This window comes from Mesoplodon mirus (genome assembly GCF_964341445.2).
Source record: "Mesoplodon mirus genome assembly, chromosome: 19".
NCBI classification, from domain to species: Eukaryota; Metazoa; Chordata; class Mammalia; order Artiodactyla; family Ziphiidae; genus Mesoplodon; species Mesoplodon mirus.
The window spans coordinates 17213609-17233313 of record NC_138995.1 but is presented as its reverse complement, the minus strand read 5'-3'; positions in this window follow the sequence as shown (position 1 = coordinate 17233313).

The window sequence follows — 19705 nt, the reverse complement described above, 5'->3', positions numbered from 1 at the left end:
ATTTATTTTTGTATTCCAACATCCACGACAGTCCCTGGAACAGTAAGGGCTTAAAAAATGTTGTCTGAAAACCTAAATGAGTACAATTCAATATTCTTTATTTTAAATCATAATCAGAAAGCCAATGGAATGTGAATTAGTAACTAGTAAATATATTTCTACATTCCCAGAATTGAACTAGAACTGTTATTTTATTGAACCTGAACTTGAACTAAATTGAAACAAAGCTTCTTGATATTTTCATTGTAAATCAGTTAGAATTGCTTACTGACTTGAACCAGAGATAAACTGCTTCACTTCTGAATGCAAAAGGGGGACTACTTTGAAAAACTTACTGGTTTATTCTCTAGTTACTTAGTAAGGTACTTGGACATTCTATGAATATGAAATTGCCATTTCATTGACAGTGGATCTAAATATATTAACTTGTCGGTAAGATCTTTTTCTGTTTCTTCCAGTGAGATCACAGAATCTCTTATAAGATCCTTTAACCTAAGTGGAATTGTTCTAGGGCTTGCCAAAATATTGTGGATAGTCTTCTCTCTGTCTCTCTCTCATTCATTCATTCAGTCCATGATTCCTTGCCTTATTGCCAAAAGCCCGTTTTAGAGTAAGATGAAAATCAATTAGTGAGGAAATCAGGAGATGGGAGGAGAGGAGTTTTTGAAGTGGGGGTAGGAAAGCAAGTAAAGATAGGAAAAATAAAATAACACTAGGAACATCTTTGTATCAACGTATGTGCCAAAAAAGTCTTACTCATTTTGCTAAATAATATTATAAATGTCAGTAAAAGTAATGACAATAATGTGCAGTTAATTTGGATCTGATAGAGGAGAGTTAGGTGAATTGTGAGAGAAAAAAAATCTTTGTATTTAAATTTTGCCAACTTTCTTTTTCCTTCCTGATTTGTGAAGAATTTATATTGGCTTACCATTCAAAAACATCATTTCCCTCCCTTCAGTTATTTAAATTCATTTGCAAGGCAAACTAAAATCCTGTGAGTAATTTCAGAATTGTGTGCTTTAATTTGGCTGTATGAATCAGTCCATAGAAAATATTTCTTTTAAAAAAATTTATTTATTTAATTTATTTTACTATTTTTGGCTGCATTGGGTCTTTGTTGCTGCGCGCGGGCTTTCTCTCGTTGTGGTGAGCAGGGGCTACTCTTCGTTGCGGTGCGCGGGCTTCTCATTGCAGTGGCATCTCTTGTTGCGGAGCATGGGCTCTAGGCACACGGGCTTCAGTAATTGTAGCACGTGGGCTCAGTAGTTGTGGCTTGTGGGCTCTAGAGCACAGGCTCAGTAGTTGTGGCGCACGGGCTTAGTTGCTCCGTGGCATGTGGGATCTTCCCGGACCAGGGCACGAACCTGTGTCCCCTGCATTGGCAGGCGGATTCTTAACCACCGCACCACCAGGGAAGCCAGAAAATATTTCTTATAAGTGTTTTCCTTCTGTTAAAAATAATATGCATGGCTCCAAACAGTCTTACTTTTATGATGAAATGCCACACTGTCTCATCTGTTATCACAATCTAGTGATAGCCCCTTTCATTTTCCCAAGATTTTATTAGAATTTAGAAAAGGTTAGTTATACACTGATCTTAATTGAAGAAGATTTTTAAAAATATAATATTCCAAAACATTCTAGTAGGGTATGAAGCTAACACCACAAGGGGGTACTATAATTTTATCAAATTTGTCCTGGTAAGTTGGTTCAGAAAGTGAAATGATTACAGCTCGCTGAGTTAATTTTAATATGCTAATACATCACAGCAAGTTGGGAACTTAAATAAAATGATACAATTAATATACTTTTATGGGATGTAGAAAGACTTAGTAAGGTCATTTATAGATTATATTAGAGCTACATTTAGAATTATTGGGTTTAAGATTCAGCATTGTTAAAAGAAATCAGCAGATATCTGACGTATGCATTTTAGTGACCTTTGAATGAAGAAGTGAATGTTGAATTGTGTGGATCTTGTTCTGGGTTCTTAAAATAAATTAACTCTCTGGGCTCCCCTCTAAATACAGCTAGGATCAAGCCTTTAGATATTAATTTCTTTAGTGTTGCAACATAGAAAATGTTGCAGTATGTTAATCCTTGAAGGGATTTTTTTGAAAGGCTATTTAATCATAGAAGACTTTAGTTTCTTAATGTGCCTCTGAAAGTGATTCTCCAGTTTTCCTTGGTAATAAATTTGAGCGGCTTGTAGTCCCTCTTGGTTGGACAAATTCTTCTCTTTCATTTAGACTGAAATCTTTGAAGGTGCTTATATGGGCAAAGGAAATTTTTTTTCTTTTTTTGATGTAACATCCTGTTACTCTGTGTTTTTGCGTTAATTTTACCAGGTGTTGCTCATTTGCTGGTCAGGGTAGACCAGGGATATTTAAAATAAGCTCATGATTCATCTATGTGGAAGAGGAATTACATGTTTACCGACTGCAAATAGAACTGCTAGATATTCTGTCTTTTGTCACATACTTACCCAGTGACACGTTGGTCCAATATTTAGCATCATCCTAGGATTAAATGAGATATTGTGTGTAAACTGCCTAGTATAGTAGCTGGGGCAATGACGAGGCAACCCACAGCCTCGGGGCTGCTGGAGGCCTCCTTGGCTCTACCATATGGCCCTCGATCTCACTGCAAAATGCAAGATTAGAAAACTGCCTCTGTGTCTCTACCTCTCAAATATGCACAAATGCTAGAATTTAGTGGCTAAAAAGCACAGTCATTTTTCTCGACGTTCTTCTATTCAATAAAGTAAGCAATCTGTATTTTAAGAATTTGTGATTAACTCCTCCACAGGACTAAATACAATAAATATTTTGTATTAAAAAAAAAGCAAACCTCAACCCTTTTGATGTCTCTTAAATTATCCTAGCCTAAAAAAGATTGCTCATGACTGTCCAAGGACATAATTTGGTAAAGGATTTTTTCTTTCTTTTTTTCCCTTCTTATTGCCAATAAGGACTCCTATTTACCTGAAGGCCCTGACTTGTCTCCACCCTTAGAATGATTCTGATCTTGAGCAGTGGCAGCTGTTTCATGTTTTCATTGGTACAAATCCTTTGTGTAAATTCAGTCTTTTGTAGTTCATACTGTCTCATATCATTTTCCTCTGTTCTCTGCTCTCTGTGCCTGATTTCCTAATGCCAATATGTGTTATTTCAGACTCTGAACTCTACTTGTCCATCTTCCCATCTGTTCTGCCTGCTGATGGTCCCAAGTTGACTGGACTGGAAGACTCAGTTCCCAGTGTTACTAAGCTTTGAACCACTGAGAATCAGTCTCTTCTTCTTTCTGAACTTTGATATGTTAAGCTTAATATAAATTTATCTTTATGGCTAATAAATAGATTATACAACAGCATGTACAGCACCAACCCATTTAAAAAACATGCATGTTGCTATTAAAGTCCCTTTTTAAATGAGTGGATCTTTGGAGAAAATAAGATATTGAGAAATTCCTGCTTCTGATGGAAGATGCAGTGGAAAATAGAGGCCCCTGTGGGAAGCAGGCTTTGCTTATGATGCCAGAATTGTAAGTGATGGTGTGGAAACTAAACATGGTGGCAGGAATTGTGTATATTTTGCTCACTATTATTTACCCAGAGCCTAGGATAGCATCTGTCATGTGATAAGCCCATAAGAAATATGTGCTGAATGAATGAATGAAATGAAGAACTGAGACCTGAGCCCACAATGGGACTATTGCATGATATATCCAGCCTGTTCGGATGACTTGACTCCTTGGCTTTCCTGGAATAAGCACCTTTGACAATGACCTGCAGCATCATGTCATGGCCCCAGAAGATCATTAACACGTCATCTTCCATTAGCCATATTTTTTGCCAGATAGGATATTTATACAGGTGTCTGGTATTGCTACTTCTAAACAAAAAGGCTTTTTTTTTTTTTTCTGAAAGAGACTGATTTATTTGATCAGCACTGAAGATGGATTGGGGGGGGTTAGGATAACCTATTTACATGAAGATTAGGGAAAGTTAAGGAAAAAAACCATCTTTCCTTAACTCCTCCAGCTAACTTGGGGATCGACTGACATAGAGTAGATATCTAATACATCTTTGCTTCTTGGGATGGAAGAGGCTTGAGTATCTTACAGGTTGTGGCAAAAGAGCCATAGGAATGAAATGGGGTAATTGATGGGCAAGGCCCTGGGCAGGCATATGGTGATGGGGTCAGTATCACAAGGCCAGAGGAGGGACACTTTTTCTGGAATCTCGTAAATCAGAAACTAGATTCTTTCCTGCCCTCATCTGCCACATCCAATTGAACACCATGAATAAAGTATCTAGTTCCTAAATATCTTGAGGTCTAGTCCCTTCTCTTTTTCAATTCCTGCTATATTGGTTCAGGTTCTCACTTTTTGCAGCCTAGACTACTGTAACAAAGTGCTGTACTGGACTTCTGTAATACAGCAAAAATGCTGTTCTGGACTGTTGTAATATGGTCAGGTGCTGTCTGCACTATTCTAACAAGTGTCCTTTCTTTTATTCTAGTCTGCCTCAATTGAATGTTCACCCTGCTGCCAGAGGGATCTTTCCAAAATGCAAGTCTGATCATGTGTATTTTCTGTTTAAAAAAACCCCACAGTGACTCCCCATTGCTTTCAGGGTAAAATCCCAATGCCTTAGCCTGGAATCCAAGGTTCTTTGTGATCTAAACTATGCCTGCTTGTTTAGCTTCACCTATTATAGCTACTCCTATCGGACCCTAGACCTCAGCCATATATCCTAGGAGTTATCAGCTCTTTTATCCCTGTACCTTTACTTGTGCAATTCCTTGAACTTGAAATGTCCTTTCCCCCCATTCCATGCCTCTGTACTTGGTGATGGTTAGTGAGGTCTTGATGGTGGAGCCATCTTTCCTTGGTGCCTGACTTACATTATCTCTGTGCCCTCTATTGATCAGGGGCAGTCTGCCTGCCTCTTCCTGTTTTAAAGCGTATGCCTTGTTTTGGGATATTCACACTGTTTCTTGTTTTCTGTTCTATTTTTTAAAATTTGATGATTTTTATGGTTCACTTAAGAAGTAATGTTTCTTAATCCTACTGTAATCATATAATGTCAGAAGTATTAATTATACAGTAAAAATTAAAGAGATGATTTTTACCAAGTTAGAAGCTGTTCTGTCATGTTCATTGTCAAGGGAAAGCCTATTTTATTTTAGAGTTTTCCTAAGGGTAAGACAATGAGACTAACATGGGGTTTCATGTTTAGTGGAGAAAATGCAAAGAATGGGTAGAAATGGTGAGGTGATGATTTAGAAACACTTGCAAGGCAAATATACTCACTAGATAACTTTCTTTTCATATTAAAACTTCTTTTAAGCCTCTTTCTGGGAATAGGTATACAAATAAAATATCTTTTTTTTTTTTTTTTTTTTTTTTGCGATACGCGGGCCTCTCACTGTTGTGGCCTCTCCCGTTGTGGAGCACAGGCTCCGGACGCGCAGGCTCAGCGGCCATGGCTCACGGGCCCAGCCGCTCCGTGGCATGTGGGATCTTCCCGGACCGGGGCACGAACCCGTGTCCCCTGCATTGGCAGGCGTACTCTCAACCACTGCGCCACCAGGGAAGCCCTAAAATATCTCTTTTTGAATTTCTGTGGAGTCTTGATAAGTATCGTGGGGCTTATTCTTGATTATCTGTGTGAAGCTTTAATTAGAAGAAGAGTATAGTAATGTATTTTTGAAGCAGAAAAGACAGGAATGAAAAAATACTTCAAATAATTCTCAATTTCTATTTACCAAGATCTGATACGAGCAGAAATAATTAGAGTGATAAAATCTAACCCCACTAGTAAATTTGACTTAAAGCCAAGAGCAGCACAGCCAGGACACTTATGTTCATGTTTAAATTACTCAAGTGCTTAATTGTATAATTTCAGTTTCAATTACTAAATGCCCATACTTTTAAAATTAGTCCTTTGGGTATTAGCTGCATGATGTTGTTATTAAAGTTGAAAATCTGCTATTATGGTTTAGAGGATTATTGTAAAGTTGTTGGCATATGTCCTGTTTAATAAATAAGTTTAATTGTGCATGTAATCTGGTAATTTAATAATGATGAATTATATTTTACAGAAATGTAGAATAACTGTTTTTTTCTTGGGGTAAAACAAAATTACTTTTTAGGATTTATTTTTCAGAGGAGATATTTTTTATAAAAATACCTAAAATACCTCTTGTATCATGTAAACTCCTGTAAAGAGTAAGACTTAATGGAGATTTTACATTAAAATCGCCCCTCCCATATAAAAGAGGTTGGCAATACAAAAATGAAGTTCAATTAACCAGCAAGTGATGTTTATACATTTAATGCTTTTTCAGTTTGTCTCACCTCTAGAAAATTGAGAGTATGACAGAGTAGCCCATACAGTAGATTAGTGTATTGTTGCCCTGTGAGGCACATTCCCATTTGGATGTGAACTTGCAGCTGCTATTAATGTTAATGAGCTTCACTAGTCAAGAAAGTCCCTTGAGCTCATCCTGAATTACCTTGGGCAAAACCACCTGATTGGCATTATATCGTTCATGCTTCTGTCAGCTCTACTTGTCTTTATTGAATTCTAGCGGGGAAAAAAAGCCAATTGTTTTAGACATATCTCAGAATAAGAAAGTTCAGAATTTTAGAATTCAAATATATTTTCTTTTCTAAATGATATTGGCCTCTCAGTTGATTCTTACATGCAGTCTTTGCGTCAAGAAGGGTTGCTTTTTTGACCTCTGCCTTTATTTGATGGATGAAGAAACAGAGGGACGAGAGGTTTCTTCATCTTTTGTGAAAGATTGTACAACTAATGGTAGAGAAAGGACTAAAATCCAGCTCCAATGAAAACAAATCCAATTGATATATTACCTGATTTGTTTCAACACATTGAGAGGAGATTAAGAGTGTTTTCAAAAAGCTGGGTAAAAGTTTGTGATGGGTCCATAGAATATTAAGCAACTAAAAAAAATAATTACCTGTAGGTAAAACAGTAAGTTGTATTAGAAAAGAAATGAAATCAATTATACCATGTGGCTCAGTTGTAAACAATATTTACATGATCATGTTAATTTAAGCACTGATTATTGATTTGACCAAAAACTATGATACAGCTGTGTTGGGAAGAAGAGGTAGGAGGAATTTTGTGTGTGTGTGTGTGTGTGTGTGTATGTGTATGTGTGTATGTGTGTGTGTGGTGGGGTAAGTGGCTGGGTGGATAGTGGTAAAAATTCTCATTTTCCATAATAGAAAGTAAATGAATGATAAGCATATTAATTAAAATACAGATGTAGATATTAGAAGAAAGAGCTAAAAGAATCCAACGTGCTGGTCTCTGAAGAATTGCCCACCAATTCTTTGATATTCCTCTCTTCAGGAGGTGAGCTAGTGTCCCTGTTCCTCTAGTATGGGCTGGACTTAGTGACTCTCATTTAATGAATAGAATAAAGCAGAGGGATAGTTTGTAACTTCTCAGACTAGACTGTAAAAGTTATCAGGGCTCTCTTAGAACACTCGTTTCGGATAAAATCAGCTACCATGTGCAAGGATGCTCAAGCAGTCCGATAGAGAGGTCTGCACGGTGAGGGACATGTAGGTGCAACAGTGAGGAACTCAAGATCGAGTCTGAGGGAGTGGCTCTGCATGGGTCTATGTCATTTAGTGGTAGACTGAGTGATCATTTTCTAAGATGGAAAATGGAGACTTTCATATCCTGAAGCATACATTCCAAAAATTGCACTCTAAAATATTTTAACTTCTTGGTTGTCCCTATAAATTTTAGACAGTGAACAACTCTAAATGGACCTCATTAGGATTTCTAAAATTAAAGTAGAACATATTATTTAAATATTCTCAACAAATGTTATGTGGCCTCCTAGGGTTTAATTAATTAGTTAAGTAATTGGTTCTGTTTATTTAAAAATACTGAATAGATACTCCCAGCACCAAGATCAAGATAGTTCCATTGTGGGAGGGAGGGAGACGCAAGAGGGAAGGGATGGGGGAACAGATGTATATGTATGACTGATTCACTTTGTTATAAAGCAGAAACTAAAAAAAAAAAAAAAAAAAAAAAAAGACAGTTTCATTTTTCTCCTACATGGTGCATTTATTTCTAGGCACCTTTTCTTGGAGAGTGGCTCTTTGGTGTTCTAATTTTATGGGACGGAGGTGGGTGTCTTCTATTAGTCTCTTCTTCTTGGGAAGGCCCAAGTCCTAGTCTTCTGTCCCTCACACACCACTGTATTGCAGTCAGAGCAGGTGGTCAATGTCACCAGGGTTTGGTAGGACCAAAGCTGACTTTGGCACTTGCTTATATTTCTGGATTTCAGCTTCCACTTTTCTTTTGTCGTCAGGGGTGTCCTTATTATTAGCCCAGCTCTGCATTTGAGTTTTATTTGAAATTATTATACCCAGCATTTTTAGTCGTTTGCAGTGGGAGAGTTACTCAGAGTCTCTAGTCTGTTCTGTCGGCAAAGATTCTGATTTAGGTAAACCAGTATTTGTGAACGGTTGGGTCTGTGATGAACAGTGTAAAAACAAATTCCACACTCAAGATGAGGAAGCTCAAGAAAAACTACTCATTACCAGCTGTGTCAGGTGTTGTTGATGCTCCCACACATATTCTATCAGCCCACCTATGTTTGCCTGCAGCTGAGGTCAATCCTGGGTATGCCAAGCTTTTCATCTTAATCTCCTGCCTGAGGGCTTTCTCTGGCTCTGCAGTGTCTGGGCTGGGCACAGGTGCAGCCTATAAGGGTGGAGGTGGTTCTGTGCTCAACCCTCAGCCAATGAGGGCTGGGAGTTGGTAGATAAATACCCCACCTCCCAGACCGCAGGTGTGTAGGTTCTGAGGCGAGTTCCAGAGAGTCTCGGAGGGTCCCAGCAGCACTGCGCTCCCCGTGTTTGTCAGGTAAGCTGCTAAGCGATGCACCCTTATATGGCTTTTGTTTTCTTCTTTTCCCCACTTCCTTACTGGTGCTTTCTGGGACCACTTCTCAAATCGACTACCTATAACTTTATCTTAGGATCTGATTTTGGGGGAGCCCTAAGACGCCATCACATAGCTATGAACTTTTTTTTGACTCTGTATACAATGGAATTAGCCTCCATGGATTTTTAAGCTTAAGAATTTTCCATGTCGGGCTTCCCTGGTGGCGCAGTGGTTGGGAGTCCGCTTGCGGACGCAGGGGACGCGGGTTCGTGCTCCGGTCCGGGAGGAACCCGCGTACCGTGGAGCGGCTGGGCCTGCGCGTCCGGAGCCTGTGCTCCGCAGCGGGAGAGGCCGTGGCGGTGGGAAGCCCGCGTACCGCAAAAAAAAAAAAAAAAAAAAAAAAAGAGTTCTCCATGTCAATTTTTCTTGATAACATGGAAATGACTTCTCTGAATTTAGCCTTAAAGAAAAAAAGGTTAACTGCTTGGTAACAATTTTGGTTTGATATGTGAAGTGCAGTGTTTTCATGGTCTATTCTCATTTTAAAAAATGCTGTAGGGGGTTTCCCTGGTGGCGCAGTGGTTGGGAGTCTGCCTGCCAATGCGGGGGACGCGGGTTCCTGCCCCGGTCCGGGAAGGTCCCGCGTGCCGTGGAGCGGCTGGGCCAGTGAGCCATGGCCGCTGAGCCTGCGCGTCCGGAGCCTGTGCTCCGCAGTGGGAGAGGCCACAACAGTGAGAGGCCCGCATACCGCACAAAAAAAAAAAAAAAAAAAAAAAATGCTGTAGGAAAGGTGTTGGTAAAGCTACCCTTTCCTTTGTCTTTTCTCTGATATTTAAATTCAATTTTTGTCTTTTAAAATGTTTTATAAGTATTACAAACTATTCTATTAATTGACCCAGAAAGAGAAGTGATAAATCTTTCTAGAAATTTCACAGATGCAGAAGTGGTAGCATAAGGTGATAACAGTGATTACTGCTGCCTAAAAAGGTGAGAAAATTAGTAAGAATAAATATGAATTCAAACCTTTGTAAAATAGTAGAGAGGCTATGATTAATGTTGGTAAGGATTCCATCTGTTATGTGTTTCTTTTGTTTAATTTCGTATATAAGTTTTTGGGAACACAGAATTGTTTTAATTTGCATGTTTTTGTGGCTTTTTCTTTTGGTGCTCACCATTGGCCACCCAAAGTTACCTCTCATTAAGGAGGGTTCAGAAGTCTCCAAAGCTGGAAATAATTGAAAATGATTACGTGTGCAAATAGGTTTGACTTTATGTTGTTGTGAGACAGTCATTGGTGATTTGAGATTTCCTTGGTGATGCTGGAAGGAAGTTTTGAGCAAGTTGGAGTCTCATTGAGGGGCAGGATAGCAGAGTGGAAGATCATGACCTTTGCACTCAAGTACCCATCCTAGCCTGTTGCTAACTTTGTGCACCTGGGCGAGTGCTAGTTTCTTGCCTGGAAAACCCACATAGTAAGGTAATTATAAGGGTTAAACAGGGTAGTCCATGTGAAGTACTAAAGAGGGCCTAGCATATACTGCAGCTGTGTAATGCAAACTTATTGTAACGCAGAAACCTTGAAGTAATCTGAGCAGGATGACTGTCTCCCATTTCTTTTTCCCACTTCCTCACTGGTACCTAATTTCTGAAGAAATGTGGTTTATAACTTTACATGGGAGCTTTTTAGACTACCTCATTTAGCTATCAGTGTTGCATAGTTTATTTCTCCTCTTGAAACATCTCATCCTAAAGCATGGATCTCCCTCAAGTTGTAATTTCAACTCTGGCATCATTTCCAAAATGGTTTGGTTTGTGGGCTTATATTCCAAGTACTGTAACATCACATGTTTGACCTACCCCATTTCTTTTGAAAATTTACTCTTGGCTCAGCTTCAGGAGTTTTTTTAAATTTCAGGGTTCTCCTGGATACTGTACCTCAGGCCCCAAATTCTCATTGACTCCCAAATTGGAACTTAGGCCCCCAAAAGTCATATCGGGGTGCCAACACACGATTGTTCTAGAATAGCATCATATTTTTGGAAACACAGTTTTACCAAGAGTGAGTAAGGTACTAAAAATTGGTCCCAATGTAATTATTCCCTCCATAAGGCATGTTGAGTAGTGCTCACTACATAGTGTTTGCAGCCAATAAGCTTCTTTCTTAGGCACTTTTGTGCTATTAATTTGAGTTATATACTTAGAATGAGGCAAGTCTGTTCTCAAGCCTGTTTATGCCAATTTTACTTGATATTATACCTATGCACTATGGTTAAATGTTATGTAAACTGATGAATTATGAGTGTTAAGTAGAGTTGTTTCTGTGAAAATAACATTAAATACTTTAGAAAAACTCAAAGGCATGCTGTTAAAAATGCTGTCAGATTAGATGTTTAGTGTTGGAAAATATCACAAATCCAGAAGTGTTCTGTTCTTAGATTGCTTTACATCCCTGCTGTACTTTAAATGAACTGGAAATCATAGACAGTATCTTAGTTGCAGCTCATGCAAGAAAAATAGTGTGATAGTCCACTTGGTGGATTTATACTGAAAGAAAAGTCTTGGTTTTATATCAAAAGTTTGGTAGCAAATATTTTATAACAAATAGGTGGAAGAAAATAAAGATGCTGCATGTTGGGCAATAGAAAGGAGAAATTATCCATTGAACAACCTGTTGATTATAGTCTACAGATTAGTGAATCATTTATCAAAATATTTTATTGGTGAATATTTTTATAATATAAACAGACCCAAAGTGTAAGATACTGCTTATAAAAACAATTACACGAAAAGTAGAGTGCACATCATGAAGATCCCAAGAAACATCACAGCACTGGCCTGCAGCCTTCCATCTGGAGCCTAAAAATTGCCACTTCAGGTTATTGACCAAGCCAAAAATCCTAGAGCACTTAAATGTATGAATTGTTTGCCTTTACTGGCTTACTATAGCTCACAAAACATGGCATGGATGAACTCTACAAAGAACTTGTTTTTTATGAAATAGTACATTTTCTAAAGAAAACTGAAAAAAATACTAAAAGGGCTATATTTTAGCTGTCTCTCCTTTCTATCCCAATTTTAAGGACTGTGTAGGGGATGTAAATACCATGTTTTCCTCAGCAGATATAACCTCTTTGATCTAGTCAGTGATGGGTTAAGGAATTCTGAAATGTTTATAGAATAATAAAAGTGAAAGTTTTTGACTTTTATTTTGGAAACAATTGAAGATAGATAAAAATGTAGGTAGTGCAGAACTGAGTCATCAACATGATAGATACTATTTATATTATTGGAGTAGAATAGTTTCCAGTTCAGCATATACTGCATCTTGGAGAAAACTGGCCTGAACTTGACAACCACTGCAGAAAATCTAAATGTACAAGAAGAAAGTAAAGGACATGGTTTATTAGTTTGCTGATCTGAAATCAAGGGTTCTAGTGACTTTTAGAATGGTGTATAACAGGGTTGAGGGTGACAATTTATAGGAAAATGAAACTGTGAAGGATGTAGAAATCACACATGCCAAAAGAAGAAAAGATGGAGCTGAATATGAAGGAAAAGATAAAAAACAAATCAAGAATCAAACATTACTCATGTTGTAACCAAAAAAATGCCCCTTTACAGTATACTGGACCACAGCTTGAATTGACAACAGTCAGCAATATGGTACATAAACATGGAGGAACTAGATATGAAAATAGTATGCCATCCTCTAACAAATTAATACTAGATTTATTGAATGAATATGTATTTACATTTTGAGATAAAATGTTTAGTATATGAATTCATTTAAAAATTATTTTTCTTCCTTTAACCATTAAATTTTTAAAAGTTAGCATGTCAACTGTCAACTCTGAATCAGATAATAGGATTTCTACTGTATTCTTAAATATGCCCTCTGAGGTTCTTTTGCCACTCTTAGCTTGATTCTTCTCAGATTGGATTGAATAATGAGTTGAGGGGACTTCCCTGGTGGCACAGTGGTTAAGGATCCACCTGCCAATGCAGGGGACCGGGTTTGAGCCCTGGTCCAGGAAAATCCCACATGCCGTGGAGCAACTGAGCCCATGCACCACAACTACTGAAGCCCATGCACTTAGAGCCTGTGCTCCGCAACAGGAGAAGCCACTGCGATGAGAAGCCCACGCACCGCAACAAAGAGTAGCCCCCGCTCACTGCAACTAGAGAAAGCCCGTGCGCAGCAGCGAAGACCCAACGCAGCCAAAATATAAATAAATAAATAAATAAATAAATAAATAAATAAATAAATTTAAAAAAATGAGTTGAAGCTTTATCAGTTGAGAGTTGAGGTATCCAGAGTCAGCAGACTTAGCTTCAGCATCTTCCAAGTGACACAGTAATGCCTTCATAAGACCAAGAGCAAAGTGACTATTTAGGTGTATAGGTGACTTGAAGCTGTGATCACCTACTACCGTTAGATGGCATTGGGATGTTTCTTATACCAGTTAAATAAGTACATGCCAATAGATTTGGGAACTTAAAGCTTTCAGGATAGACTCAAAGTTAGTTACATTTGAAAATCTGACTAATGCATCAGCATAACTGCAGTTACATCCCATAACTGCAGTTGCACATTCCACAGCTGCAGCTTTGCTCTGATGCCAACAGGTGAGGACAGGATTAGTGGAAATTTTGTGAGCTAATGAAAATGATGGGATTATAAAAATCTATATGCAAGGCTTTTATGTGCTTCTGTTTCATTTACATCTTGTATTTCCCGCCCGCTTTTTTTTTTAACTATCACCCTTTGGCTATTAAAGAGTTGAGGGGGGGATTCCTTGTGGATTGTGTGACCTTCAGAGAAATAAAGCAAACAAAGACAAAAAAGACTTGGTTCTCTGTTCTTACTGCCTATGTGAATGCCCATCCATTGTTTTCACAGTGAACAGGGCATAATATGCATCACATTACGAGCCTTAGAGCTTCAATTAAGTGATTCAGTCACTCTGTTTCGGTCATTATGCAGAATTGACAGAAAGTTTTCCTCTTGCTCCCAGAGATTGCTGATATTCCTTTGGGAGAACTAAAGACACTGTATTAAGAGAAACATTAAGAAACTTGACAAATGAGAACAACAGACAGCAGAAGTCAGCACATGTTCAAAGGAAAGTGACTACAACCTCTGTCATTGCATTTTCAAAAAAATCCCCTTATCGGATGATTAATAAAATGCTCACATACTGTCTAATGTGTTTTTCTCATGACATGATGTATTCTGGTAGGCACATTTGTGGGTGTAGTGGGCTTTTCTTTTATGAAAGATCTGAGTCATAAGATGGAATGTCTATTTAAGTGTTTTTTTAAATGTAATATTGAAATATAACAGTGGTAAAACTGTACACTAATAACCCTCATCTTCCCCAGCTTTGGATCAAAATAGCAAGCTACTGCATTGTCGGTAATACAGATACGAGTTTAATACAGTTGACAATATGGCCACATCTCTCTGAGCTTTGAGGAATGAAGAATACAAAAACAATCAAGCCAATATCAATTATTTTCCTATATCCCTGTGCATCCCTTTAACATCAAAATCCCTTGCTAGTGTCATGTCACTTCCTGGTCCCTTTTCAAGGTCTTCAGTTTAACCCCACTGTAGTCCCAGACCATCACAGTGACACCTGGCCCTCCTTGTTCTAAGGAAGTTCTCTACCAGATTAAGCAGTTTGTGGGCTCTTGGTAAATGTTGTTGAACAAAAACATGGTATCAGTTTTCTTACCATTTCTCTCACAGCCAATCTTACCTACCAATCTTGCTCTTCTCTGCCCCTTACTGGCATCTCCAACCATCCTAGTGTCTTGGTTTCATCCAGGCTATTTGGTAGAATTCTATGATTATCTATGGCAAGAGTGCCCTTTCCAGTACCTTTGGTCTATTACAGGTACTTGACCATTTGCAGTTTTTCAGGCTTTCTTCTGTCTATTCTCCACCCCCTTCTGCAAACACTTTGTCTCCTAAGACGCCAACACTTTGTCTCCTAATTCCATAGCATGCAGTCAACAGTAGTATACAACAAGCCCTGGCCTCTTCCCTCTGCTTTTTTTCTATACTCACTGCAAATAATTTAAGATTTCTATGAGATGGTGACTTGAACTCTAAGAGAGATTAGACTACCCAATAGGACTACATATCCTATATTTGACACGTTATTTCATAGCCCTTATGACTTTCCTTTCATATTTTTCTAGCGGTCTCAGATGCTTCTTTTCTCTAAAGCTGATTCTTTTTTTTTTTTTTTTTTTTTTGCGGTATGCGGGCCTCTCACTGTTGTGGCCTCTCCCGTTGTGGAGCACAGGCTCCGGATGCGCAGGCCCAGCGGCCATGGCTCACGGGCCCAGCCGCTCCGCGGTATATGGGATCCTCCCAGACCGGGGCACGAACCCGTATCCCCTGCATCGGCAGGCGGACTCTCAACCACTGCGCCACCAGGGAGGCCCTAAAGCTGATTCTTATATTTTGGAAACCCATCCCACTGTTAGTGAAATGCACTGCTTCCTTGAAATCTTCCATTGTTTTAGTCATATTTCAACTTATTTTGCCCTTGGTTTTGCATTTAATATTTCTCTTCCAATTCTGTTTTCTCAAAGTAGATTGTTAATTAATTAATTGGGTATACATTTGAAAGAGATACTGCCCCTCCTCTATTTATTTTTTATTTTATTTTTTTAAAATTTATTTTTGTCTGCATTGGGTCTTCGTTGCTGTGCGTGCGGGCTTTTCTCTAGTTGCAGTGAGTGGGGGCTTCTCTTGTTGCAGAGCACAGGCTCTAGGTGTGCGGGTTTCAGTAGTTGTGACATGTGGGCACAGTAATTGTGGCTCACAAGCTCTAGAGCGCAGGCTCAGTAGTTGTGGCACACCGGCTTAGTTGCTCTGCGGCATGTGGGATCCTCCCGGACCAGGGCTTGAATGTGTGTCTCCTGCATTGGCAGGTGGATTCTTAACCACTATGCCACCAGGGAAGTGGCCCCTCCTCTGTTTAAAGAGACACTACACTTCATTTGTTTGGTTCAAATAAGAAAGGTAGGATAAATGCTTGACTCATTTGTTATTTACCAAATTTTAAGATTATGAATTAGTTTCTAACTATTCTGTAAAGGTGGCCAATTAATTTCTTTAAAAAATTATTTTGTATTGGACTCATGGATTGAAACATACTTGATAAGCTCCAACCTTATTGAAGCTTAAGTTACCCCAGGTTTCGTCAGTGGGAGACTCTTTAAATTGGCAACTGAATCTTTTTGGCATGACCCTGGTAGACTTTGTTAGCTTTCCTGCTATGTGGGATAACAAAACATTCAGGCTCATTTTATTCATTTCCTGCCAAAGACCTAGAGTCATTTATTTCACCAAGAAGCCCTATTTTCTTTTGGTAGGAAATGGTATTCCATCACCATGATCTGGGCATTAGGGAGGTTCATTACTATATTTCACTGTATTATTTCTACAAAATGTCTGCTGGAATTTTGATTGGGATTGTGCTGAATCTATAGATCAATTTGGGGAGAACTAACACCTTAACAGTAATGAATATTTCATTTGTTATATCATTTCACTTATTATGCCTTCTTAAATTTTTCTCCCAATATTCTGTTGTATACAGACTGCTGTATAGACATTTTTGTTAAAATTTATACCTATGTGTTTCTTACTCTTTGATGTAATTGATAACGGTTCTTTAAATTTACTTTCCACTTTTCCCCCTTCCTAGTATGTAGAAATACATTTTTATATATTGATCTTGTATTCTGTAACCATGTTAACACATTTATTCTAGTTGCTTTTTAGAAAAATGGAATCTGTAGGATTTCCTAGTTAGATGACAATGTTGTCTCTAAATATAGTTTCATTTATATTTTATAATCTGGATGCCTTTTGTTTCTTTATTCACTGGCTAAAACCCAACAGTGTACTGTTGAATAGAAGTAGTGAGGGTGGATATCTTTGCCTTGTTCCTGATCATAAGGAGAAAGTATTCATTAGTCTTTTACCGTTAACTGTGCTGCCCATATAAGCTTACATAGATATCCTTTGTCAGGTTGGGAAAATTCTCTTCTATTCCTAGTTCGTTGAGAGATTTTATCAGGAATGGAGGTTAAATTTTGTCAGATGCTTTCTCTCCAAATACTGAGATGATCACATGCCTGTCTTTCTTAGTTTGTAAACATGGTGAATACATTGCTTGATATTTGAATATTAACCCAATCTTGCATTCTTGAGGTAAAACTCACTTGGTCATGCTGTGTTACACATTTTATGTATTGTTGGATATTATATGTTAAAACCTTAGAATTTTTGCAACTATGTTTATGAAGGATGTTTGTTTGCACTTTTCTTATAATGTCCTTGTCTTTTTGGTATCAGGGTAATGCTGGCTTCATAAAATGTGTTGGGAAGGAACCCTCTTCAAATTTCTAGAATTTGCGTAGCCTTCATAGTAATTCTTTCATAAGTGTTTGGTACAATTCACCAGTGAAACTATCTGGGCCTGGAGTGTTCTTTGTGGGAAAGAGTTTAACTACAAAATCAAAAAATTTTCAATGTCTTTAATAGACATCTTCCTAACTGAGCTTTGGTAGTTTGTGTCTTTCAAGGAATCTTTCCATTCATTTAGGTTGTTGAATTTATTGGCATAAAGTTGTTTTATTTTTTGTGTGTGAAGCTGTTGATGTTTTTTATTATCCTTTTCCTATCTGTGGGATCTGTAGTGATGTCACCTCTCATTCCTGATATTGATAATGTGTGTTATCTTTCTCCTGGTCAGCATGGTAAGTAGACTTTTGAGAAAAGATTACAAGGGATAAAAAGTTATTTTATAAATAGTGATAAAGGAGTCAATTTATCAAGAGGATATAACAATCCTAGATGTTTATGGACCTAATAACAGATCTTCGAGGTACATTAAGCAAAAACTGATAGAAATGCAGAAGAAATAGACAAATTGACAGTCACAGTTGGAGATTTCATCACTTGTTTCAATCATTGATAGAACACGGAGACAAAAAAGTCAGGAAGGACGTAGAAGACTTGAGTAACATTATCAACCAAATTTACCTAATTTACATTTGTAGAACATTCCATCCAACAACAGCAAAATAAACTTTATTGTCAGGTATATATGAAGTATTTGCCAAGATAGACCATATTATGATCTATAAAACAAGTCACAATAAATTTAAAAGGATTGGGGACTTCCCTGGTGGTCCAGTGGTTAAGACTTTGCCTTCCAATGCAGGAGGTATGGGTTTGATCCCTGGTAGGGAGCTAAGATCCCACATGGCTTGGGGCCAAATAACCAAAACATAAAACAGAAGCAATATTGTAACAAACTCAAAGACTTCAAAAAAAATATTAAAAGGATTTAAATTATACAAACTATGCTCTTTGACTTCAATGGAATGAATTTAGAAATCAATAACCGAAAAAATATGGAAAACCCCCAAATGTTTGGACATAAAACAAGATAGTTCTAAGTAAGCCATGTGTCAAAGAAAAAATCAAAGGGAATTTAGAAAGTATTTTTAACTGAATGAAAATGAAAGCACAAAATCACACAATTTGTGACTACAGCTGAAGCAGTGCTAGAGGAAATTTATGGCACTAAGTGCCTATATTAGGAAAGAGGAAAAGTCACAATCTAATGACTTTACCTTAAGAAACTTCTACCTTCCACCTTAGAAGCTAGGAAAAGAGAGAAACCAAAAGCAAGCACAGGAAAGGAACTAGCACAAGTCATTGAATAGAAAAGAGAAAAACAGTGAAACCAAGAACTGGCTTATTGAAAACCTCCCTTCCTCCCCACAAAGAGAACGGAAGACAGTAAAGACCCCTGCTCACATGGAGCTTATGTTACAGTGGAATAAGATTTAATATAATCAAGAAATTAAAAAAAATTATGAAGAAAATAAAATGGAGATGATAGTATACTTTCGGATTAGTGGTCAAAAAGACCTATCTGGGTGCACATAGTGTCACATTTTATCTAAGCCATGAATGACAAGAAGGTGCTGTTGGACCAAGATCTGGGGGAAAACCAGGCAAGGCAGAGCTAAAGACTGGTGAAAAGGCCCTGTGGCAGGCAGAATAATGTGAGGAAGAAATACACTTCTATGTTTAAGCCACTGTTACTTGGAATATCTTTTTTTCATTCTTTTGTTCCTACCCTACCCATGAAAATTTATTTTAGGTATGTCTCATTTACATAGTATGTAGCTGGATTTTTTTAACTTGGTTTGAGAGTTTCTGTCCTTTAAAACTGGCATTTAACTTACTTACATGTATCAAATTATAGACACTTTTAGTCCTATGCCTGCCATCTTATATTTTTTTCCAGTTTACTATGCTTTCTTATTTCATTTTTCCCTTTTCCTTTGTGGAATTTATTACTTTTTCCCTCTACTTTTCCTATTCCATTTTTTATGTTTTGGGAATTATGTATACTTTACATAGTGGTTTTAATGTTTATTTTATTAACTTTTTATTAGAGCACAGTTGATTTACAATGTTGTTAGTTTCTGCTGTACTACAGCAGATCACATTTAAATTTATATTTTTCTTTGCCTCAAATTATCGCATATTTATTACTCATGAATAAAATGAGAATCAACAGATTGCTCACTTTTTCCCAACCCATCGCTTTCTATGTTAAGATTATCTTGGATTTTAGTTCTAAATTGTTATTTTAAAATCAATTATTTAAACTGAAATACCAGTTTTATTTATTTGCTTAGCACTTTTTTGTC